This window comes from Bos indicus, chromosome 11 (assembly GCF_029378745.1).
Source record: "Bos indicus isolate NIAB-ARS_2022 breed Sahiwal x Tharparkar chromosome 11, NIAB-ARS_B.indTharparkar_mat_pri_1.0, whole genome shotgun sequence".
In the NCBI taxonomy this organism is placed as follows: Eukaryota; Metazoa; Chordata; class Mammalia; order Artiodactyla; family Bovidae; genus Bos; species Bos indicus.
Genome location: NC_091770.1, coordinates 99,555,030 through 99,580,426, shown reverse-complemented (window position 1 = coordinate 99,580,426; position 25,397 = coordinate 99,555,030). Strand labels below are relative to the sequence as shown.

Here is a 25,397-nt window from a genome sequence, read left to right as displayed (position 1 = left end):
TTTCTGTATTTGTCAGATTTTGCTAGGTTATGCTACACAACAAATATCCCTTAAATATCAGTAGATTACCATGGGAAAGGTTTATTTTCATTCAGGTTTAATGTTGGCCACAGTTTGCTTGTCCCTCTGCTTCACATGCCATCTTTTAAAAAGATATTTATTTATTTATTTTATTTGGCCGCCCTGGAGCCATTTATCTAGTTGTGGCACAGAGGAGCTTTAGTTGCGGCATGTGGGATCTATTTCCCTGACCAGGGATCAAACCCGGGCCCCCTGCATTGGGAATGCAGAGTCTTAGCCACTGGGCCACCAGGGCAGTCCCACACATGCCTGGTGTGGGTTGCGTGTTATATGTTGTATGTGTGATGTGTGCTGCATGTGTGCGTATGGTGTGTGCTGTGTGTGGCTTCAGAGCAATTCACATGACCAAGTCTGCTGTGAGTGTGCAAGTGTGTGAAAGTTGCCCTGCCCATAGGAAGGCACCGTGGGTCACTGACCGTGTCGGGGAGATGTCACCTTCTCGGGGCCCAGGATCACTGGAAACAATGGCACCACCTGCCTCAAGACTTAGCCCTGGTTAAGATTTACCAGACGTGGGGCCGGGGCCAGCAACCTCACATCCTTACTCACTTATCATCATCATTTGTGGTTATGCAGTCACTGAGCCATGTCTGAGTCTTTGCGGCCCCATGGACTGCAGCTTACCAGGCTTCCCTGTCCTTCACCATCTCCCTGAGCTTGCTCTAACTCATATCCATTGACTCGGTGATGCCATCCAACCATCTTCTCCTCTGTTACCCACTTCTCCTCCTGCCTTCAATCTTTCCCAGCATCAGGGTCTTTTCCAACGAGTCACTTCTTCACATCAGGTGGACAAAGTATTGGAGCTTCAGCTTCAGCATCATAGCCCTATTTTATAGATAAAAAAACTGAGGACTTGAGAGGGGAAGAGATCTGATCACTGTCTAGTATAATAAACACGATCCATGAACATACCTTGAAGAACCCCCAAGGGTCTACACGCATATGGGGTCTTACTCCCATCACGTCCCTTCCTGGCAGCCATGGTGAGAAATTGCTTGGTGAGAGGGGGCTGGTTCAGGATGAGGCATGAACACGAGTGTTAGCCGTGGCAGCGTTCTGTCGGCATAGGGTGCTGTGAGTCAGCTGTGCCCCCTGCCAGGGTGTCAGAAGAGCCCTTTCCTTGGGGAGCCTACACCTCACCTTTCAGCTCCTCTCCACTTGGTTCAACCTGCTCTGCAAATCTAGGAATTCCCACCAGAGCCATGCAGGGTTGGGGGGATAGGGGCAAATGGTTTATGTCAATAAACACAATGGGGGAGAGTGGGGGCCCCCCATTTGTGAAGAGTGAAGTGAAGAATCTCACTTCGTGCCAAGAGCCTGTGTGGTATGTGGATCTGTGTTGATGGCCCGCTTGGGCACAAGCTCCTTCTGCCCTCAGTGCCTCTGGGGGGGTTGAGCATTTTCTGATCCATCCGCTTTGCTGTTTTTGTTTTGCTTGTTTGTTTGCTTGCTTATTTGGTGGGAGCAAAGGAGGGGCTTAAACAATCTTAGGACTTCATTGTTATTATCCTTTTTTGCCCAGTTGGGGAAACTGAGGCCCAGAGAAGTGAAAGCAACCTCCCACGGCCTTGCTAACCCAAACCCCACTGAACGTGAGGCCCACGCGGATCTGCGTTCCAGGAGGTTGTGGGGGGGCGCTGGGAGGGGAAGAAGTTAGGGAATGGGGTGTCTTCTGCTCCCCGGGGTTGTCCTCGAGCCTTCCCCGGCCCCTCAGTCAATCGGCTTGTCCATCAGCCACAAGGGAGATGTAGATGTAGCAGTGATTCTGGGGGAGAGGGACAGAGTCCAGCTTCTGAGATAATGGAGAGAGTGCCTGGTGGGGCAGAGGACACAAAAGATGCTGTGAGGATCTGACATACATGAGACACACGTGTACACACACCACACACCATATTCATACATGCAGCACACACCACACATGCCGCAGGCACACCCCTTCACACACACTATATATAACACACAGCCCACACACTCCATACTGAACATACATACCGCAAACAACACACCATACCTAACACACACATACCACACACACACACACACACACACACACACAAAGGGGTCCTTTGCGTGGACCCCTTCACCCAGTCCCCACAATCACCCTGTGAAGTAGGTGCTATCAATACCCCCATTTTAATGATTGGGAAACTGAGGCTCAAGGATTTGGAGCTTTGAACAGATGGACGTGTCATGGAACACAGGTCAGCCTGTCTCCAGAAGCCACACTGAACGTTCCCTCCGATGCACAAACAACAAAATCGAGAACCAAGACACCACCTCCCTGCAGACAGAGCCCCTCCCGGCTGCCTTAGGCACCATCTGGGGCCACGAGGTCCCCCTCTGGGGCATGGAGGCATTTTGGAGGGGAGAGGGAGGCCGGGACTGGATGCCAGCAGGAGAAGAGAGCCCCCTCCGCCTGAGGGACACGGACCACTCCACCTCCTCAGGGGAGGACACAGGGAGGAACCTGACCCAGACCACCCAGACTGCATCCGACACCGTGGCTTCCACATCCCAGGACCCCCAGGCAGGAGGTGAGGGGCTTCCTTCCCCTGCCTCCATGAGGACTGGGGCCCTGGACCCTGTTTTCCCCGAGGCCGTTTTCCCCACCCAGCCCTGGTCCAGCACGGCCCCACCAGCCAGTACCTAGGGAGGGGAGGGGGATCCTGCCTCCCCCAGCCTCCCTGGTCCTCCCTGTGCACCCTCAGGACAGCAGCTCTCCGATGCCAGCAATACTGCCTGCTGGGGAAGGCCAACCTGTTCTCTGCAGTCCTGAGAGGGCAAGACTGGACACAACCTCTGTGCCCATCCTTCGGGGAGTGGGCCTCCGCCTGCAGGAGCATGCGCACAAGAGAACACTCAGCAGCCACGAGACAGAGCGGGGTCGCCACACATATAAACCTGGAAGTGACAGTCACTCAGGTATGTCTGACCATTTGTGACCCCCTGGACTGTAGCCTGCCAGGCTCCTCTGTCCATGGGATTCTCCAGGCAAGAATACTGGAGTCAGTTGCCATTTCTCTTCGCCAGGGGATCTTCCCAACCCAGGGATCGAACTCGAGTCTCCTGCTTGGCAGGCAGATTCTTTACCATCGGAGCCACCAAGGAAGCCCATAGACCTGGAAAGGAGATCGTCATGTGTAAAGGAAAATAAAGCGCTAAACAGGATGTATGGTACTGCTTGGCTTTTATCAAAAGTATTGATATGTGCTTCCATTGACAGAAAAACCTGGAAGTCTTCGTGGTCAATTCTGGACGCTGGGTATCTGGGGAGCTGAACTGTGAGGGGGAGGGAGGGAGATGACTACTATTTTCTTTACACCTTCTGCTCTGTGACAATGAAGACGGCTCATTTTGCTAATTAAAAAAATAAGCAAATAGTGGTAGGCATGGAGTGGGGCATCCTGAGTGTCTTCCAAAGATACAAGAACTTCCTTCCCAACCTTGGTTCAGACAAAAGTGGGGGCTCCATCCACAGGGCTGGGGCTCTCTTCTCCTCTCCGGGTGCCTCAGTGGTGGTCAAGGGGTGGACTGCTGGGCAGTTTTCAGCATCACTCTCCTAAGTTGGGACCAAGAGGCGTTCTGGGAAAACCAGCATAGTCTTGGCCTGGAGAAGCCTCAAGTCTTTGGAGTAAGACAGGTGGGTACATCCTCACAGAGATAAAAGCCATCATCCCACGGGCGAGAGGTGGCAGTGGGGTGGGGGCACCTCTCTGCGCTTGGTGCTCCGCCCAGATCTTCACACACATTGGCTCACTGACCACAGTGCTATGGGTGTTCTCATTTTACTGATGAGGAAACTGCCTCAGAGAGGGGCCCTGGCGGGGAGCAGACCCAGTGGGTCTGTGCTCCAGCCTCTTCAAGAACAGAGTCATCCCGCCATCAAGTCATCCCCAAGAGGCAATGGAGACACCGGGTAAGAAGAGTGGGTGCCGTGGGCACGTAAGGGGCCTGCTGATAGAGCTACCCCGCAGTGCAGTTTCTCTGGTCCTCTTGGGAGGTACCATGGGCTCCAGCTGAAGGTCGGAGAGAAGACCTTGGCTACGGTCACTGTACTGGGAAGCCGTGTGGCCTGCATGGGAGCATTGGTCCTCCTGAAGGCAAAGATCTCCTTGCCCAGACCCCTGCCCGGCGTCCAGCACTATGCCAACATCCAGCGTCCAGCGTCCCCGTCTCTGGTGCTGCACGGCGCTTGGCACCCAGCGTGTACTTGCTACCCCGTTAGCCTCCATCCTTGTCCTGGTCTTGCCAGGGTGTGACCTTAGCCGTGCCATTCTCGTTTGCAGTCCTCGGTTCTCTATCTGGGCAGGGAGGGTGTTCCCTCGGGGTGTCCTAGCTCCCCTTGCAACCCCAACATTCTAGACTTCCCCTGCAGACACCAGGAGGAGCTGGTGAAGTTCGCGGGACTGGGGCAAATTTGGGGGCCCAGGCTCCTTTCTGGAGTGACTCACGAGACCCCCCCCAAATGGCAGCCAGCACACCCCAAAACAGCAGCCCTGGCCGACCCTGGCTCCCCACCCGCACCCCTTGCCCTACTGGTCCTCCGTGCCCCTCTGTCACACCCTTGTCTCTGACTGGGGCCATCCCCCACCCTAGAGGATGCCCCGAGCGCCCTGAAACATCTCTCTCTGGCATCCCTTCCCCAACACGCAGCCCCACCGGCGGCGAGGTGAGCAGAGAACGAGGGGGAGAGAAGGAGAGAGCAGAGTGAGCGGGTAGGCAGAGAGGGAGCGAAATGCAAATGTTTTTTATCCTCCTTTCTTTTAAATGCTGAAACCAGCCTTGACAGCCTCTGAAAATAAATGGCACCGACTCGCTGGGATTTCAAATTCCGTGATTAAGGGCTGAAGCAAATACTTTTTCCCTCCCTCCCTCCCGCCTCCCCCGCCCGCCTCCGTGGGCTGATAGAGCGGCTCGCGGGGCCGGGGACAGCTTTTTGCGAGCCTGCCAGGAGCTCTGATACGCAGCCTGCCAGCCGCCGGCAGCGCTCAGCTCCAGGCTGTTTATCAGGAGCGCTCACTCCGGCAGTCGGGAAAGCGGCTTTAAATCCCCTCCCGAGCCCGGCGGGCCCCCTCCTCGAGCCTGCACGCCGCTCACACAGGCACATACACACACACACACACACACACACACGTGCACGTGTGCACACACGCACGGTGTACACACACACCAGCACCCATGCACACATGCATGCACAAAGCACAATACACACCCGTGCGTGTGGGCACACACGCACAGCACACACACACACACACACACACAAGACCTGTGCAGACAAATGCACAAAGGCATATACACATGCATGTGTGCACACATACGCAATCCACACATACACATGCACAAAGGCACCCACAGGTGCACACAGCACATTAAATGCATGCACACAGCTAGCTGGGTGGGCCTCTACTTGTTCTCTAACCAAATCGGAGGAAACCTGCAAAGTTGGGGGGTTGAGAGGAAGAGGGGAAGGAGGAGTCCAGTGTGGGGGGGTTGGGGGGAGGGGGGTGGAGTGGGTTGGGGGGGTGAGACAGGGGACCAGGAGAAGAGAGGTGTCCTCTGGGTTCACAGGTTGCAGTCGCTGCCTTCAGGTGGCTTCGTAGCGGGGGTGGGGGGCAGCTTTGACACAGCGACAAGCCGAATGTCGCCTCTCCCTAACTGTTTATCTACCCCACCGCCTGCCCCGTGCTGTGACTCTCAGCTGCCTGTCTCCCTGCTTGCTGCTCAGGTTCCTCCACGCTGATGCCAGACCCCCGAGGTCCTGCTCCCGCTGGGGGTCGGGTAGTGGGGATGGTGGGCAGCTCTGAGCTGTACCGTCACAGGTTTGGATTCTGAAAAGGGGGGAGCTTGTACAAGACAGGCCTTGTGGAGCCTGGGGCACAGCGGCCCTGCTAACCCCTCCCCTTCTGCGGGTCTGAAAGCTACGGCTCGGGGCCAGGGAGTCACCCAGCTCCCAGAAAGAGGGAAGGTCTGGGTGGACAATCTGGTGGGTCCGGGGAGGGGCAGGAAGTGGGGTAAGATAGAAAAACAAGAAAACCCTTCCCTGACTCTTCTCAGAGAGGGGGGAGGGCCTCTCCGGCCGTGACTTCTGGGTTCACCCTGCGGCCAGGACACGGTGGATGGACCGGCGAAGGCAGGTGCCCCCAGGTGCCAGGACATAGCGGCGGGGGTGGGGTTCCACTCCCCAGGGGTCATTCATGGGGTCCTAACAGCTGGCTGGGAAGCAAGATCTCCCAGAAAGCACCCATACCCTCCGCCACCAGGCTACGCTCTGAGCTCCCAGCGAAGGGGAAGGTGGGCACAGCCTTGCAGGGGCACCAACAGAGACCCCAGTACTGTGGTGCAGAGGTAGAGTACCCCCACCCCACACCCCTCCCTCCACACACCCTGAAGCTGGTGTCTCCCTGGGGAAGCTCCAACCAGGAAACGGAGGGTGGGGGTAGAAGGATAGGGAAACGCTGCTCCCGCACTTGGCACACACAACTCATGGAATCCTCACTGCACACACACCCATTTTACAGATGGACACAGGCTGAGGCTCCGGAAGGCGAAGTGACTTGCCCGAGGTCTCTCACTAGGAAGAGATGAGTGTCAGGATTCAGGCCGAGGTGTCTCAGAATTCTTTTTTTCTGTGGGGGGTCGCGGGGGCGGGCAGCAATGCACTGCACATGGGGATCCTGACCAAGGATCGAGTCTGTGCCCCCAGGAGTGGGAGCACAGAGTCTTAACCACTGGACCACCAGGAAATTCCTCCCATTTGTCACTATGTGGGAATTCTCAGGCTGAACGAACAGCCTAATTCTGCCTTCACTTCATCGGCCAGAACTGGGTCATAGGTGCCAGTATCCAGTCATTTTGACCTCCATTTGTACAGCAGAACTCCAGAGCTACACGTCAGTTTGGTGGTGGTAGTTTAGTTGCTAAGTCGTGTCTGACTCTTGAGATCCCGCGGACTGTAGCCCGCCATGATCTTATTTCCTGGTCAATACAGCTGCAAAGCAAAGCAGTACCAAGTACGAATGGGACGGAGCGGTCCTTCCTTCGGCATTAGAAGCTGCCCAGGTTTCTCCAGCCCTGGGGTGGGGGACGTTCAAGTGAGCTCCCTCCGGAGACAGGGACTCTGAAACAGAGAGGGGAGGTGACGTCCCCAGAGTCCCACAGCAGGGTGGTTTTAGAGCTGCCCTGGAGTTTCTCCCTCCTAGCTATAGAACCTGAGACTCGGTGCTAGGATGCCAGAGTTCACAAATAAAATTGCAAGACACTCAGTGAAATCTGATTTTGAATAAACAATAAAGTTTTAAGTATGTCCCATGCAGATGTTTATAGTTAAAAATTATTTGCTATTTATCCGAAATTCACATTTAACTCTATTTTACCTGGCAACTCTCTCTGAGGGCCATCCTCTGAAAACAAGCTTTGAATTTGGGTGCTCTTCAAGCCAGAAACTGCAAAACAGACAGAAGCATCACTGGGGTCCCCGACACCATCAATCCCAGTCTGGCTTGATGGTGTCTGGGGTTGCAGGCTGAACTGGGCTCTCCCAACTGCCTTTGAGGAACTGGGTGCTGATGACCAGTCAGTCATGGGAGCTGAGGTTCCACACAAAGACCTAGGGTGAGATGACATGAAATGAAAGCTGTGACTTTACAGAAAACTAGCTGTGCAACCTCTCAAACACCCATTCCAATTCCCTTCCTTCTGGCCTTCCTCTGTACAGAATCCAGAAAATGAAAATGCTCCATTTCTCAGCTTCCCTTGCAGCTAACGGTGGACATGTGGCCCAGTTCTGGCCAATGAGGTGAAGGCAAAAGATGCAGGGGAAGATTCCCTTTCCCGAGTTACACAGCAAAGATTTTAAGGAATTCACCCTGCCCCCTTCTTCCTGCTTGGAATGTGGACGTGATGACCAGAGGTGCAGCAGCCATCTTATGACCAAGAGGAGCTCCTGAGTGCCCCGTTAGGGACAGTGCCCGGTGCTCTGCTGTGTACTCAGCGCTCCAGGTCTTGCTGTGTCAGAGACCGTGTGAGATTTCCAAATGTTCTTTTTGGGGAAGAGTATCCCTTCATTTCGGAGAAGGCAATGGCACCCCACTCCAGTACTCTTGCCTGGAAAATCCCATGGACAGAGGAGCCTGGAAGGCTGCAGTCCATGGGGTCGCTGAGGGTCGGACACGACTGAGCGACTTCACTTTCACTTTTCACTTTCATGCATTGGAGAAGGAAATGGCAACCCACTCCAGTGTTCTTGCTTGGAGAATCCCAGGGGCGGGGGAGCCTGGTGGGCTGCTGTCTATGGGGTCGCACAGAGTCGGACACGACTGAAGCGACTTAGCAGCAGCAGCAGCAGCATCCCTTCATTTTAAGATTATGTCCCTCACACCTTTTGGGTTTTATTTACAAAATTTATTTAATTGAAAGATAATTACAATACTGTGTTGATTTCTGTCATACATCAACATGGATCAGCCGTAGGTATACATATGTCCCTTCCTTCTTGAGCCTCCCTCCCACCTCTCACCCCATCCCACCCCTCTAGTTGTCACAGGGACCTTTTGGGTTTTTAAATGTAATTTATTTCAAGAACTGAAGTGAGAGTTGATGATGCAATTTTTGATGCGTGTGCTTCTTTGTTTTGTTTGTTCCCATTAACACTCTTCCCTGGAAGAATTTAAAACTGTCATTACCCCATCAGTCCCTCAAGATTTCTTTGGAAATTGTATTGGTCTCTGAAACCCAAAGGCTTTGAGAATGTGCTCGAGCATCTCTCAGCTCACGCATGCACCCCGGCCCAGCTGGGAGAGAGAATGCAGGAGGAGTGGGCAGCTTCCCTTGAGAGGGCCCAGCAGCTCAGTGGGGGCGGGGGCAGACGCCCAGGGGCCACCATTCTAGATGCCTGCACTCTGGACCCCAAGGCCTGGCACGAGAATGTTCCCAGCCTGCTCTGTGCCTCCTCCTCTGCGGCCCTCTCACTGCCCCCCAACCCAGAGGCATCCCCTGAGGAGTGGGAACACCCTGTTACAGCTCCCCAGGAGGTGGGGCACCCAGCACACCGTGTTCCAGAGGCCAGGGAGAGCGTGTTCGGCCTCAGGGCGGTGGACCGTGTGTGCACACCTGCTCCAAGGCCCAGTGGCTTGGCAAGTCCCTGTCGGGGACAGCCACACTCAGCCGGACATCCAGCTCAGCAAACCTTGAGATGGCCAGAGATAACAGGAACTCCTGGGAGACTCCAGCCTGCCCCCCTTACCAGAGGCCCTGCAAATGGTCCAGGAGACCCTGACAGCCCACCTCTCTCTCTCTCTCTCTCACCGGGGAAAGAGCAATAGCAGAAGCAGTGGGCTGGGAAACTGCTCAGCCGGGGAGACAAAAGGCTGTGCTACCCTCAGAGCATTTGAAACCTCGCATCTCTTGCACCTCAGCCCTAATGAGAAGCAGGAAGAACTGCAGCTGGCAGGGAAGGCAGATGCTCCAAGGGGATGGCAGGGCAGAGCGTTTATCCAGATAGATCTCCACTCCCTGCCACCCTGGGGACCATCCTGCCCCACAGAGGCCCCCCAAAGAGCGTTTCCAAGCAACAGAGAGCAAGCAGAAGTCCGGGGCTGTGTTTGGGGCTCACTCTTAATGGTGCAGATGGGAGGGCACGGGAGAATCAGACCACGCACGGGAAATGGCCCGGGTGCAATGGTGCTTGTGCCCACGGTCCCAGGAGGTCCGGGCTGTGACAGCCACAAAGACTTGGCACACCCTATTCCAACCTCCAGATGTGAAAACACACACCTGGGGGACAGCAGAGGGGCACGTGGTCCTCTTCCCAGGGATGCGGCCAGCCTCCATCAACTACAAGGACACCCAGCCTCATACTCCTCACACCCCAGCTCCAGGCCCAGCCTGTGTTTAACAAAGCAGTGAAGAGTGCCCAGTAAGCGTCTGGCTGGGCATAGGTGGCTCAGTGGTAAAGAACGCACCTACCAATGCAGGAGACGCAGAGACATGGGTTCGACCCCTGGGTCGGGAAGATCCCCTGGAGGAGGGCGTGGCAACCCACTCCTGTATTCTTGCCTGGAGAATCCCCATGGTCAGAGGAGCCTGGCGGGCTACAGTCCATGGGGTTGCAAAGAGTCGGACACGACTGAGTGACAGAGCACGCACGCGTGCACGGCATCAGACGCTGTCGAGTTCAAAGCCTGACTGAGCTGAAAACGTCCTGACTGGGTGACCTTGAGCGCATAGCTTGCCCTCTCTGAGCCTCAGTTTCCTTTCTGTGAAGGGGAAGATGAAGTCCACTTCCAGCAACTACCGTGAGAGTTCATGTCTGTGTTGATAACAGGCTGTAGACCACTGGTTAGAAAAATGGCCTGATTCCTTCCAGAATTTTCCACTGTTGCTATGCTCACAGGGCTCCTGGGAGACGCCTCCAGATCTCTTACCATTCACAGAAGCATGGGCTCCACTTGCATGAAGGAGGATTTATCTTATTTTTAACGAAGTTGAGGCCACTTTGCAATCAGAGCCCTCGTGGTTGGAGTGCAGAAGATCCTAGGAAGGGGTATTAATCAAGGCGCCTTAAGGACATGCAAATCAGGAGAAAGCTCAAGTGATTAAGGGGGTGACGGGGCCTGGGGTCCAGCCTTTATCCCCATCTGAGATGAGAGAACCAGAGGCCCAGCTGGAGGCAGCGGCCAAGGGGCCTCAGGGGCCCAGGGACAGAACACTGTCGGCCAGTGGGCATAGAGGGAGAGACAGCCACGCAGAGGCAGCTGAACAACCCTGATGGTGGAGCCGATGCGGCGCCCCTGCCAGCTACCCGCTTCCCCTGCAGCTGCAGAGCAAGGGGCTGCCTGGCAGGGCCCTTTGCCCAGACTGGATGGGCTGCTCTTCAATGATCAGAAACGGCCCTGTGGGAGTGACGGGCCCAGGGCAGGGCACATGGCTTTTGGAAATCTGGCAACCTCTCCTGTGTGATGGATGCACCCACGCCGTGTAGACCTGAGAGCTCCACATCTCCATGGGATTCTCCATGGAGAATGGATTCATCTCCCCGGCAAGAATACTGAAGTGGGTTGCCATGCCCTCCTCCAGGGGATTTTTCGACCTAGGGATAGAACCCGTGTCTCACGTCTCCTGCATTGGCAGGCAGGTTCTTTACTACTAGCGCCACCTAGGAAGCCATCCGCACGTGTGGATGTGACCTAAGATCACAGCGGGGTGTGTGCGCAAGGAGGCCATCTTGGGGATGGACACATTCATGAAAAGCTGGACTCAAAGAATGGCCGACAAGGGGGTTGTCTGAGCTGGTCACATGTTTTCAGACTTCCTTGTCTCCCTGTAAAACAAGGACTGAGATGTGGGAAGATGCTACAACACATTGTTTAGTGACAGGGAAAAAATGTAGGTTGTAAAACACCGGCTGGTAAAGACCACCTTTGGAAAAAAAAAGAGATATCTAGAATAATCTGGAAGGAAGGGGAGTCACAGAAACATCCACAGTAGTTACTGTGGAGAGGGTAGGTTTCAGATTATTATTACTTTCTTCTTTTGTATTAATTTTTTTATGGTGATGAGCAAGTATTACATGAATAATAAATAAAGCTAGTTTCTCTTCTCTTCGTACGAAAACCGCTCTGATGCTTGACTTCACCTCTTCTCCCCAATCCCTTTACAATGAAATAAAAGATTCAACTGGACCTTGAGAGTGATACCCACCCAGCCCCTTTGGGCATCAGATCAGTGAGCCTTTTTCCTAGCACAAAGCAGCTAACCACCAGGCAGGCCAGAACTGGAGTTATTGTCAGACTCTAATCTTCTTTGGATGATGCAGGGGAGAAAAAGGAACATACAAATATCAAATCATTAGGTTGTACACCTGAAACTAACATGCCATGTGTCAATTACACTAAAAAAAAAAAAAAAAAAAGGAAGACAATGAAATGTATAAATGTTCACATCGAGGGGAATAAATAAAGCTATAAATAGTCTCCTGTTGGTTGAGGTCAGATTTTTGCTTTCTAATGAATTTGCCACCATCTTACAAAAGAATTTTGGGTTTTCAGAACTTTGGTTAATTTCAAAATTCCAGATAAGGGGTGGGGGTCAGGTCAGAATCGGCCTGGGGTGCTCTGGTTTGGCTATTTCCCTGCAGGGCTCCTTCCCCAGCAGCAGGGCTAGATGCCTGTCCAGTCCCTCGGGAACCCCACTTGGTTTAATGCTCTGGGGTCGCCATCTCCCAACTCTCAGTACTTTTTGGACAAGGGACCCCTATTCTCCTTTTGCACAAAACCCCACAAATCACATGGCTAGCCCTTTCTGTGTCAAGGCAGTCGCTTAGTAAGTCCTAGCTGAATGAATGAATGAGATGCTGTCCCTGTCCTGCCTGCTCTGCCCCGCCCTGATATTCCATCAGCGTGGAGAATGGAGAATTTACGCTCATCAAGTCCTGAGTGGCCCACTCACCAGAGCCAGAGGGCGCCCAGACCCTCATTTAGAATCTCGGGGGGAGGCACTTGAGTTTCTAACGTGCCCTGAATGGTTCAGACCCACATGACACTGCGAACGAACCGTGTGTGGTCTTCTGGAGGGCAACCTTGCTCTCTCTCCCTCCTTGGCTGGCTGTGTGATCTTGGGCAGGTTGCCAGACCTCTCTGAACTTCCTAAAATGGGCAAAGGGTTAACTCTTACTCTTGAGCCCTACCAGCCAACTGTCTGGGAACAAGCCCCTTCCTGCCAGTTACGGGGAGCTCTTGGGGAGGGGGCAGGAAGTCTAGACTGCAAGTCTGCCCCGTTTGCCGTGGACCCCGGCACCCAGCCTGCTTGGGGGTGGGCAGGTGGAGGGCTCAGGAAACATGTCCCGTGTGTGTGCATGGGAAAGCAAGCTGGTCCCCCTCTCACAGGGCTGCGTGAGGGTGGGGGAGGGTGTGCAGAAGGCATACAGAAGGTGCCCCATAAGTGGAGCTGTCTTTCTTGGTCTCACAGCCTCCTCCTGGGGCTGTGGCAGCAGGTGAGCCCTGCCACGGGTGGAGGCCTGCAGGCTGGAGGAGAGGAAGGCAGGAGGCAAGGAAGGCAGGGGCTGGGAGGATCGAGTCCAGGCACGTCCTGATACCAATTAAGGCCAGCCTGGCGCAGGGGGGCCGCAGTCGGCATTTATCAGCCTGCCAGGGAGGGGCTGGCAAGCTGTCCTCCGGCTGACGGATTAGACAGCGGACAATTAGGTTTCAGGCAGGCTGTCTCTCTCTCTCTCTCTCTCTCTCTCTCTCTCACACACACACACACACACACACACACACACACATCCCTTCCTCCATCAGTCTGTAAGGCCCGATGACAGAGCCCAGCTGGGTCCCAGCCCAGCCCCCAGTCGGACACAGAGCGCCCACCGCGAGGAGGGGAGGAACGCCCCCTCAAAGAGAATACGCGGGAGCCGGGGACGCAACCCGACAGCCACAAGGACCACAGCTCAAGACCCCACAGTCTCCATCCCCAGCCCCAGCCGGATCGGGAGTGGGATACCCTCCAGAGCTCAGCACACAGAACCCCACGGCCGTGATGGGTGCTTTTTAGAGCCGAGTGGGGAGGGGTGAGCCTGAGCCTCCTGGGGACCCCTTCCTTCCCCAGAAATAGCCTCTCCGATTCTCCAGTCAGAACCTCTGATCGCTAGGTCCCAGTGGAAGGAACGTGTGGGCCAGGAAGGGGACTCTGAAGGACTCTGGGAACCGGAGGAAAAGCCTTCAAGATTCTAGACCGTGCCACACTGCAGACTCTTGGGATGAGTCACGAACACTAGAGGGGAAGAGGATGGCTTGAATTTTCCTTTGGTTAAGGCAGGATCTGGTGGGACTGTCGGGCAGCTCTGACCCACGGCGGCAGGCCCTGACCTCTCCCCTGGGTCTTGGACGCGGTGCCTGACCCCCACCTCCACGCCCCACACCAACCCCTGTAGGACCTTCCCTCGACAAGCTCTAAGCTAAGCTTATCACCGTGTCGGCGAACGGGCAATGTAGTCACTCCAGAAATCTGGTCCAGAAATCTGAGTTCAGCTTCATCTCCCCACACCCCTCCCCCTCCACAGCTGGAACATCAAGCCCCATTCCTTTACCTCCTGGAGAGCTTTCCCATCTGCCTTCCCCTCTCAGTCCCCAGGGAACCACCTTGCCTGGAGACTGCCCTAAGTCTCTGGCTTCTGTTCTTTCCTCTAACTCCATTCTGCCCTCCGCCATCCAGGAGTCAGCTCGAATGCCCTCTGACCCTGCCCCCGCCCCCTGCTTCAGTTCTCCTGGGTCCCGGCACCTTTGGGAGAGAGGCCAGCTCCTAGATGTAGCCTCTGGCCAGGTCTCTCGCCTCTCTTCTCTGCTGGCCTCATTCACTCCTCACCCTCTGTTGTGATCTTGTTTATTTATTTAGTTACTTGGTTGCTATTTGCTCCCCTGCACCTCCCATTGGAATGTGATTCTTGGGGACAGAGACCAGCTCTCTCTTGTTCGCCTTGCTAAGCACATGTTACCTGGCAGGGATGCTGGGTGGTTGTAGAGAAGTTTCCATGACGCCCACCCAACGGGGCCACAGTGACCAGCTGTTTCCCCAAGACCATACTTGCCTTAGCCTCCACCCTTCTGCCAGGAACGCCCCTGGCCTCCTGCACCTCCCTTGGCCGCCAGCTCCCACCCCCACCTCCCTAAGGCTCCTGACTTACGGGCTGCATTCCCTGGTCCCCTCCCCTGGGCTGAGCTGAGCCTGATCACCACCGAGGCGGGGTGGCCAGTTCACTCGTCTGCCTCTCCCACTGCATGGTGGGCTTCCCGGAGGCTGTCTCATGCACGGTGCCCAGAACACAGTAGGTGCTCGATAAATGTTGGTGAATGAGGTCAGAATGCCGACTCTATCCCCAGCACAGCCCTGCCTTCCTCTGGCCTGATCTCCCTGCTAACTGAGGTTCTGAGGGTCCCAGGACGGGAGGGGACATGACCAGGCCGGGTGACACAGACATGATGTGCCCTGGGGGCCCTGGAACTAGGGATTCTACTCTGGAAAGAGGGGGCAAGGGCTTCTGGAATAACTGGGCTTTGAAGGACAGGAGGACAAGTTGGGGCAAAAAAAGAGAATAATTCATTTTTATTAACGAAAAATTGCAAGTCAGATACCGGTTCCTTAGATGACTTCCCTTGCTGATTCCTTGTAATCAGCCTTTGGATAGATAGTTTTGCCCCCAGTCTTCAGATAACAGGTGGCCAAAGAGACCTGAAGCTGCTCGCCCAGGATCACATGGCTCCATGTGGCAGATTCAAATTCAAACCCGGGTGTGGCTGCTTCCAGGCACCGTACCTTTGCTCCATGCATCGTGCCAGGGTCTCAGCCCAGGTAACTCAAGTGAGCAAAGGCCTGGCGACCGGATGGAATCGTGGAAACAGAAATTACCTAAGAAGACTCTGAGGACTAACTCCCTACCCTAGAGGTCTGCAGTGAAAGCCAGGGAGGGGGAAGTGGGTCAGTCACTTGTCTTCTTTGTGCCTCAGTTTCTGTGACTGCAAAATGGGAACATAACAGCACCTGCTTCATACTGAGGGATCAATATCTCTAAAGTGCCCAGAACAGTGCCTGGTGGAAAGCATTGCATACATGGTTTCAAATAAATAAACAGGGGACGTGGTTGGTCTGAGTCCAGGCAGAGGTGCAGCAGAGCCCCTGGGGCATCTCTGGACGGGAGGGTCCGAGGGCCCCGGGGAAGCAGAGGCAGGATGATGGGCTAGGGGCTGACAGGAGAGGTCATGGCTTCACTTGTCCCAGCCAGTGGTCGAGGCGGATCCTCGGAGACCCCTGGAAGGGCTCAGTGAGACCACGAGACCCGAGGGCAGCCCTCTCCCCTGGTCCTTGGAAGCTGAGCCACAGGGAGAGAGAATAAGTGTCGTTCTTTCACCCAAAGAGGCGCATGCGCACACAGGCTCCTGGATCACATCCCAAGGCAGTGAGAGGAGGTGAACTGTCCCCGTCCCCAGAGGACAAGTTAGATGGTCAGGGAGAGGGGCGTATTCCCCCTCAGCACCATCCCAATTAAAATATAAAATCATAAAGACACCCAAGGCAGAGGCGTGGGGGAGGGGCGATAGTCCTGGACTAGGGGGTCAGGAGGTTGGTTGGTTTTCAGTTCTGCTCCATAATCCACTCACCCATTTACTCATTCAACAAACATACAGTGTACACCTCTATATGCCTGATGCTGGGGTACCAACTGAGCCCACAGACACAGTGCCTGCTCTCAGGGGACACAGTCCAGGTGACACGCTGAATGGGCCCGTTACCACTGTCACAGGACACTGAAGGAGAGTGGGGAGATGGACGGGACCCCCGGGCTCACCCGGATATCAGGGCAGCCTTCCCTTGGGGGCGGCCATGGTTAAGCCGGTCCTGCCGGATATGGGTATATCCTGCAGATATAAGCCATCTGTGAGGCTTCAGAAAAACACCGCGTTTCTCCAAACCTCCACAGTTTGAAAAGGGGATATTTCATCATAGCCGGGCATTATACATGCTAGGGGAACCTTGGTGATTCTATCAGATCAAAGAAAAAGAATTTATCCTTTAAGAAATCCCTGCTGATTTACACAGGCTTTCCTGGTGGCTCAGTGGTAAAGGATCTGCCTACCAGTGCCAGAAACGTGGGTTCTACCCCTGGGTTGGGAAGATCTCTGGGAGAAGGAAATGGCAACCCACTCCAGTATTTCTTGCCTGGAAAATCCCATAGACAGGAGCCTGGCAGGCTACAGTCCATGGGGTTGCAAAGAGACATGACTTAGCAACAGAACAACTGCTGATTTACTCTGTTAATTCCTCAAATGGGGAGAGGGCGTTGCTAAGGCCAGGAGGATCGGTGACCTAGACCTAAGACTTCACCAGGCCAAGGTCAGAGGCAGAGTCTGAGGCTGTGAGATCCCCAGGAGGCCCGGGGCAGCTCCCGGCCCTTTATGTGTCCCTGGGCCCAGAGCCCTCCTCTCCCTCTGCCTCCAGAGTTTGCTCCCAAAAGGGCAGGCCCATCCTCTCTGTCCTTGTCACCTCCCTGGCCCTCAAGACAGGCCCTCTCGCTCTATAAAGGGAGGAATCACAGCCAGGAAGACCAAGTTCTACGGTATCCAAGAGTCCCCTCTTGGACTATGGGTGTCATTCTTGCTTGATCACCAATTCCCCCCTCATTCACACACGTACCACCAAGCCCAGATATGGAGCCTCCACAAAGCCCCTTATTAAGAAATTGGTCAATTTCCTGCTAATTAAAATAAATACTATGCCACATTAAAGGCCAATTAGTTTGCAGAGCTGCCAGGGAAACGTCGCCTGGAAAATGTACACCCCACCCCATCCCCCACCTCCTCAGAAAAGGGCAGCCGCAGCACTGGCAGCAGAGGTGGGGGGAGGCCTGGCAACATGGGCTTCCAGAGAGGGTGGGGAGGAAGGGATGACCAGCTGGGGGCCAGGCGGCAGCGGGAGCTGCCAGGTGGGGCTTCCCTTTCCTGGACGGACCCTGCTCGCTCGGCCAGACAGCCCTGGACCCCACCCCTCCCCAGGAAACGCAATCCCTGAGACCAGGTCTCCCTGGCCAAGTCCACACCCAAAGGCAAGCCTGTTCTCCATAAGGAGTACCTTTAATTTCTGAAAAAGATGGGATCTGGGGACTTCCCTGGTGACCCAGTGGTTAAAGCTCCATGCTTCCAACGTGGGTGGTGCAGCTTTGATCCCTGGTCAGGGAACCAAGATCCCACTTGACTCATGGCCAAAATAGAAAATAAGTGGTCCATTCTTTTTTTTTTTTTTTTTTAAAGAAGACAGGATCTCTAAGGCTGTAATCACAGGCCCTCCCTGTACCCCTAAGTGATCTCACTGAGCCCCAAGCAGTCCTTGGAGAGAGGTGCCGCTATCCCCATTTTGCAGATGAGCAAGCTGAGGTCCAAAGTCAACAAGTCCCTCTCCTGAGGTCACCAAGTCCCTCTCCTAAGGTCTCAGCTTCTAGGGGCAGAGCAGGAGGTATGCCAGGTACCCTCCAACTTATACACAGATAAACCTGTAACGGTTCCTTTTACAACATTGAGGATTTTTCCATAACATAAAAAAGGGCAGGGGAATGGCTACGTCTGCATAAAAGCAAATTTTATTGGCTGCATTTGTTCACGGTGAGGCCTAACTGTTCCCTAATTATAAGAAAGCAGCTGTTTGGTCCATGCTAGGCCCTGTGCAGTTGTCATCTCATGCAACCCCACTCGCACCTGAGGCTCAGAGAGCTTAGGTAAAGTGCCCAAGGTCACACAGCCTGTCCATGTCTTAGCCACGGAAATCTGCCTTTGAGGTCCAAGTTTCTCCATTTCCTCAAGGTCAAAGCCAAAGACTGCAGGTCTTCTGCTCTCCTGGCAAGGCAATGAACTACAGAAAACAACACGGGGTTCACTCTGTGACAGACACACTCCTTTCTCGCCCTGGGCCTCAGCTCTCTCATCTGCCACATGGACTTCATTCAACTTGAACATCCTGCAGAGGCACTCGGTCTGGGGCCAGTGGCTGGGTATAGAGCATCCACCCAGACAGGAGAAACAGTATCCCTCTGCCAGGACACGGAGATCTGGCTGCCCTGCAGTGAGGGGCAGGAAGAAGCCCAGCGACCAGACAGAGACAGAATGAAAAGGGTGGGGACAGCGCTCCTATGGCGCTGGCCACAGAGCCACACCCCTGGCTGCTGCCGCACCACAGACAGCTCACAGGGCAGGGAAGGGACATCCCCTCTGCCCCCAGCAGCTCCCGTAGGACCTGGGTATCTGGTGCCCCTCCACCCCACACACCCACCCCAGGCACCATTTCCTACTTGGTCCCATAGATTAGTGGCTCTTCCCAGGCCAGGAGCAGAAGGCAGTGAAGGTAAGCAGGGGAAGGGCTAGGAAATGTGCAGGGGGTGGGAGGGAGGGTGGGGGGCCTCTGAACCTCCCCCTCGTGCTGAGCGCTAACTTGGAGGCCCCAGCATGTCACAGAAACTGCTCCCACGGGACTCATCAGAGGGGCGCTCAGGCATCCTGCTTCTGTCTGATAAGGAAGCAGCAGTGCAGGAGTGGGGAGTGGTCTGCGTCCTTCCACCGCGAGGGCTCACGGCTTGGGCACTGGCCAAAGTAGGAGAGTCAGAGGGGAGGTAAACACGGACGCCATGTGGGCGACAGCCATGGGCCGTGTGGGCACAGAACTCTGGATGCAGAGAGGATGCAGAGCAACTCGCCAGGAGGGTGGTTCCCAGAGCAGCTGACGGCGGACCGAGGTCCAAAAGCAGCAGGGAGAAGAAAGGGCGCTCCTGGCAGAGCGCACCGTGCAAGCAAAGGCCCAGAGGCCTGACCCGAAAGAACATGGCGCACCAGGAGGACAGAGCAGCCCGGTGGAGTCGAGTGGTTGGCGCCAACGAGATGGGTGAGGAAGACGGGTTCACGCGGTCAGGGCCTTTGGCATCATCATCGAGCTCGAACCCATCTGCCAGTGCTAGAGAGGCGGGTTCCATCCCTGGGTTGGGAAGGCCATAGCATCCCGCTCCCGGATTCTTGCCTGAGAAATCCCACGGAGCAGACTCTGTAAACTACAGTCCATGGGGTCGCAAAGGAGTCAGACACGACTTATCGACTACACAACAGCAGGGATAACAATGCCATCTGCTATTGAACGGTTATAATGCATCCAGCACCATGCTAAGCCTGAGGCAAGCTCTGAAGCTCACTCACTCCTCTTGTTGTTCAGTCACTCAGTCCTGTCTGACGCTCTTTGACCCCATAGACTACAGCATGCCAGGTTTCTCTGTCCTCCACTATCCCCAAGAGGATGCCCAAACTCATGTCCATTGAGTTGGTGATGCCATCCAATCATCTCATCCTCTGTCGCCCCCTTCTCCTCTTGCCCTCAATACTTCCCAGCATCAGGGTTTTTTCCAATGAGTCGGCTCTTTGCATCAGGTGGCCAAAGTATTGGCGCTTCAGCTTCAGCATCAGTCCTTCCAGTGAATATTCAGGGTTGATTTCTTTTAGGATGGACTGGTTGGATCTCCTTGCTGTCCAAGGGACTCTCAAGAGTCTTCAGCACCACAGTTCAAAACATCGATTCTTCAACTCATGCTACAGTCCTCTTACGTGAGTACTATTATCATCCTCATTGTCGGATGCAATAACTGAGATCCAGAGAGGTTATGTAAGTTGCTGGTTGTCACACAGCTGATAGCGGCTGGACTGAGACTTGGATCCAGGCCCCCAAACCTCACCCAGCAGCATGTGATACCTCTAAGGAGTTCAGACTTCACCTTAAGGCAACAAGGAACCACAAGGGATTTTAAAGGCAGGTGGATGGTACAGCCTCGATGCCCCAACCCCCAGAGTCAGGCTTGTGGAGACCTGGTGGATCTGTTTCTGAGGACCAGTGGTGGCTCCATGACTTCCAGGGACCTGCCCTTGTCTTCCTTCTGCTGTTTCTATTCTCCCTGGGGCCGGGGGCATCACCGCCTGGGACCCAGACTCCCACCAGTCAGGAGTCTCCGCTCCTCCAACCCTTCCCCACCTTTCCCACTCTCTTCTCCTTTCCCTTCCTTGCTCAGGGATGGCATCTATGGGGTGCATCTGGGAAAGAGACTCCCAGTGGAGCCGAACAACCCTCAGAACGAACCCAGAAGATGTATCCTCCCCTTGGGTGCTGCAGCAGCCCCACATCCCTTCCCCACGTCCTTCCCAGCCTCTTGCCACCCTTGGAGGGGGTCTCGGGCTTTGCCAAGAGTATTGGAGAGCTCCCTCCCACCACCTCGTCCAGAGGCTCCTCTTTCATCCTGCCTTCCTTGTCCCCCAAAGGCCTCAGCATGACAGGCATCACACGCAGCAGATTTGGGGAGCACTTCAGCACTTCCCCTCTCCATCCTCCTCATTGTGCACGTAGAGAAGCCGAGGTCTGGACTAGGACAGTCAGCAGAGCGGCTGGGGACCGTCTTTCCTGGGCTCCTACCCCACCACACACACACTGACAGCCCTGTGTTTCCACGTAGGGGAGTTTCACATTTGATTCTCACATCTGCCCAGAGCAAGATGAGTTCTAAGAGGAAGACTGGGCTGTCTTGCTCTAGCTCCTTCGATCGCTAAAAATGCAGACTCTCCTGTCAGTGCCTGTGCCTCCAAAGGAGTGAAAGGAGGCAGGCAGCAGGTCCATGTCTTGCCCAAGGTCATGCAGCAGAGCAGGCACAGTCAAAAGGGTCTCCTGTCTGAGGTCCTCCCGTTCTTTAGCATTAAGGCTGGCAAAGGCATTGGCCTTGACTCCCTTTCTGTGCTCATGGCAGACATGACTAGTTGATCACAGCACTCTTCTTCTCAAAGCCAGGATGCAGCTTCAGAATCCTCAGCGTAGGCTTCTCAACACAGCCTTTACCAAGCGTGGAGTTGGCGACCAAGGGTGACACCTGTCCACCACTCTTCCCCGGTTTGTGGGTCTAGTCTGATCTTGTATCTGCCGCCGCACCCGGCCTGGTGCCCAGCACAGGTCACAGAGATAAACATTCGTTGAGTGAGTGAGTGAGTGAACAAATGATGACTGCTTAATGAGTGTGTTGCTGTTGTTGTCCAGTTGCTAAGCCTTGTCTGACTCTTTGTGATCCTATGGACTGCAACACGCCAGGCTTCCCTGTCCTTCACTGTCTCCCTGAGTTTGTTCAAATTCGTGCCCATTGAGTTGGTGGTGCCATCCAACCATCTCATCCTCTGTCACCCCTTTCTCCTCCTGCCTTCAATCTTTCCCAGCATCAGGGTCTTTTTCATTGGGTCCGCTCTTCGAATCAGGAGGCCAATGTATTGGAGCTTTAGCTTCAGTGTCAGTCCTTCCAATGAATATTCAGGGTTGATTTCTTTTAGGATTGAATGGTTTGATCTCCTTGCTGTCCCAGGGACTCTCAAGAGTCTTCTTCAGCACCACAGTTTGAAAGCATCAATTCTGCGGCGCTCAGCATTCTTTATGGTCCAACTCTCACAACCGTACTGAACACCTCCCAAAGCCAGTTGCTCTAGAGCAGCTCCCTTCACTGTAACAACATGACTACAAAAGTAATAGTAACGACCCCAAAATGGGAGGTCTCCTGAGTCTTCTGCTCCTGCTACTGCTGCTAAGTCGCTTCAGTCGTGTCCAACTCGGTGCGACCCCATAGACGGCAGCCCACCAGGCTCCCCCGTCCCTGGGATTCTCCAGGCAAGAACACTGGAGTGGGTTGCCATTTCCTTCTCCAATGCATGAAAGTGAAAAGTGAAAGTAAAGTCGCTCAGTCGTGTCCGACCCTCAGCGACCCCATGGACTGCAGCCCACCAGGCTCCTCCATCCATGGGATTTTCCAGGCAAGAGTACTGGAGTGGGGTGCCATTGCCTGAGTCTTCTAAGGCACTTCAACTGGGGTGAGGAACATTGGGAGGTCATTTCCCCGGGGTCACATACGACCTGGTCTCCCGCTTCTTGGTCCAGCGCTCTGCCCCTGATGAAAGGAAGAAAGGATGAGTGGAGTGAGTGATCGGTGACTGTCCCCTACCCAGGGAGGCATTCAGTGACTCAAGGCGAAAGGACTGACTTTGACACAGGAGCAGGCGGTTGGCCCACGGCCCCTCCCTCCCCCCGCCCAAGTATTTTCATTAGGACTCTGCTGCTGCACCTGGCTCCTTGGCCCCTGCCCCAGGAAGATGCAGGCGCCTCTGCTGGCTTTATTAAGGACCTATTAACCCAGTGTCTCTCAGGCCTGGGTTATAGAAGCAGCTCTGGGCAGAGCTAATGATGCTGTCATTGCAGACCTCGGTGGAAAGCCCCAGAGGAGTTCCAGTGGGGAGGGTAGGGAACCTGGGGTTACAGTGAGGGCTGCAGAGTTGCACAGGCCTGCCTGGTTTCATCCCAGTTCCTCTACTAATTGGCTCTGTGGCCTTGGGGCACCTCACTTCCCTTGTTTTGAGTTGCAGCTTCCTCATCTATAAAATGGGGTAATAATGTACTTGTTTGAAAAGTCATTGAGCTAACGCCTGACACCACCCAGCATGCAGCAAAGCACTCGCTGTAACCAGTAACATCCTGAAGACCCTCTGGGAGCTGGGCAGGGAGAAGCACTCATAACACACTGACCACCTGGTGAGACAGCCAGTGGCTCTGCGCATCTCGAATTTATGGAAGAAAAACTGAGGATACCAGGGAGGTTAAGTGCTTGGCCAAAGTTTCACTGCCAGGAAGGGACAGGGCCAGGATTCAAATGTAGGCAGTGGATGCCACAGCCAGAATCGGGCCATTTCCTGCCTGGAGAGGGAACAAAGCCTCGGGCATGTGGGCGGGGCTGGGGGGCTGCCTCTCCCACCAGTGCCTTAAAATGACAGCACAGCAGAGGGAAGGGGGCGCTGGGACAATAACGGAGATTTATGGCTTCCAACTCGATTGACTGCAGCATCTGGATGCCACACGTGACACCTGGAAGTGTGGGGGACCCCAACCCTCGGTGATAAATAGCAGGGAGGAACAGACACGGTGGGAGAACTGGGGTAAGCTGCCAGGTTGACCGCAGGGCCTGGTGGGGCCCACCTGGCTCTCCTCAAGCAGATGTACCCCTGAGGGTGTCTCCCACTGAGAGTGCTGAGTCTCAGCAGGGCCCAGAATGGCTGAAGCCAAGTGTCGATTCAAAGGGAGGGCTGTGGCCTGAGCCACAAAAACGATCAGAGGATGAGCAGGAAGGTGGGGAGAACAGTAGTAATAGAAATAACCCGATGCTTGTTCTGTGTTCATGACCATCCACCATGTGACCAGCTTTGTAATACTGGCCACTTTCTAGCTGTGTAATCCCCAGCCAGTGACTTCATCCGAGGCTGTCCTCTCAACTGTGACACTGGGATCATCCTGGTACTTACCTCTCAGGGTTATTTGAAGGCTAAATTAGATAAGGAAATTCAAGGACTGTGCAGTAGTGCCTGGCAAAGAGTTAAGTTCCCCATCAGTGGTTGTAAGTATTATCCCCATTTGCCAGATGGGAAGACTGAGGCCTCAAGAAGGTAAGCGACTTGCCTCAGATTGTACAGTGGGTTGGTGGCAGAGCCTGTGCCAAAGACGGATCTCAGGGCCCAAGGCAACAATCCTGAGTCACACCACGGAGAGTAGTAAACCTCCTCCAGCTCCAGTAAGAGCTGCTGTGTTCTGGGCACCTACTCTGTACCTGGCACTGTGCTGAGAGCTTGTGTGTGTAACTTAACAGAACCATCACAACTTTCGAGATAGGCATTGCATTGTTCTCATTGTCCAGATGTACAAGCTCTGGGGAAGCCAAGGGGGTTCACCACCAGGACTGATTCTGAAGTCCTGGTTCCCAGCACAGGCTACTGCCCTCTGGACGGAGGTTGTCTTTATTTTATCTTTATTTTACCAACTGCTCCAAGCTCCCTTCTGTGTCTTTCTTTCCTCCTCCAAGAAGAGGAGGGATAAATATGATGCTAAGTCGGCCACGGTGGACCAGAAGTCTTCTAATCAATCCCTTCAGGGCTGGGGCCCTTCTCTCGCTCCTCAAAAGAGGGAGAGAGAATGAGAGAAGAAAACTCACTCAAGCCCCTCCCACTCGCCTTTGCTCTCCCCAGGCTGAGTGGCCAGAAACCCGGCAGCCTACACAAGGTCACACTGGGGAACCAGGCTGGATGGAGGGGGCAGGGGGAGGGGATTTGAAGCAGCAGTCCCCCTTCTGTGCACACACGCTCCCTACATTCCCATCTGGTCAGCCTGGATGCTGAAAATCCAAGTCTACCCCATACAAAAAACAAAAGCGTCTCCTTTCCATTATAGAAAACCCTAGAGACCTGGGCTGCTCTGCTTGCCTTATCTCTTGGCCAGTGTGGCCAGGGCAGGGGCTGGGTGAAATGACAGTTGTCCTGGCCAGAGAAGAGAGGTCCCAGCCCTTGGCCTGGGTCCCCACTGGAGCCATACCCTGGGGAGCAGCCCAGAGAGCCTGGAGCCCACTGACACCACCCTCCCTGCCAGAAGCAGTGCCAGATGAGGAGGCTCCAGGCTCCTGGCTTCTGCCCCAGCACGTGGGCCCCCTGATCTGTCCTCCTGAGAGCTCCTGGTCTGTCCATCCGAGGTGACCCTTTCTCCTTCCCCACAGAAGCCCAGACCTCTGACCCTTATTAAAAACAAAATCCGAAGAGGGAAAAAAAAAAATCCTGCACAAACAGCCTGAGACGTGTCCCCTCCCTCCCTCCAAAACACACACACACACACACACACACACACACACACACACACACACAGCCTCAGACGTGCAAGGCTGCAGCCAGGCTTCCACATAAACAAGTTGT

General features: G+C 54.6%; 2 long non-coding RNA genes across 3 annotated transcripts; one reads left to right on the top strand and one right to left on the bottom strand.

Moving 5' to 3' along the window:
• Positions 1 to 1,818: 1,818 nt before the first annotated feature.
• On the bottom strand, positions 1,819 to 14,446 carry LOC139185861 (uncharacterized). The gene is made up of 4 exons (XR_011569463.1): positions 14,359 to 14,446; positions 7,458 to 7,690; positions 3,018 to 3,203; positions 1,819 to 1,897 (listed from the first exon to the last, which is right to left on the bottom strand). It is a non-coding gene; the product is annotated as an uncharacterized lncRNA (long non-coding RNA).
• LOC139185862 (uncharacterized) lies at positions 1,850 to 3,252 on the top strand. Of its 2 annotated transcripts, XR_011569465.1 has the most exons (3): positions 1,850 to 2,618; positions 2,793 to 3,006; positions 3,115 to 3,252. It is a non-coding gene; the product is annotated as an uncharacterized lncRNA (long non-coding RNA). The 2 variants fall into 2 exon arrangements; XR_011569464.1 differs by having other exon boundaries at positions 2,793 to 3,252.
• Positions 14,447 to 25,397: the final 10,951 nt, after the last annotated feature.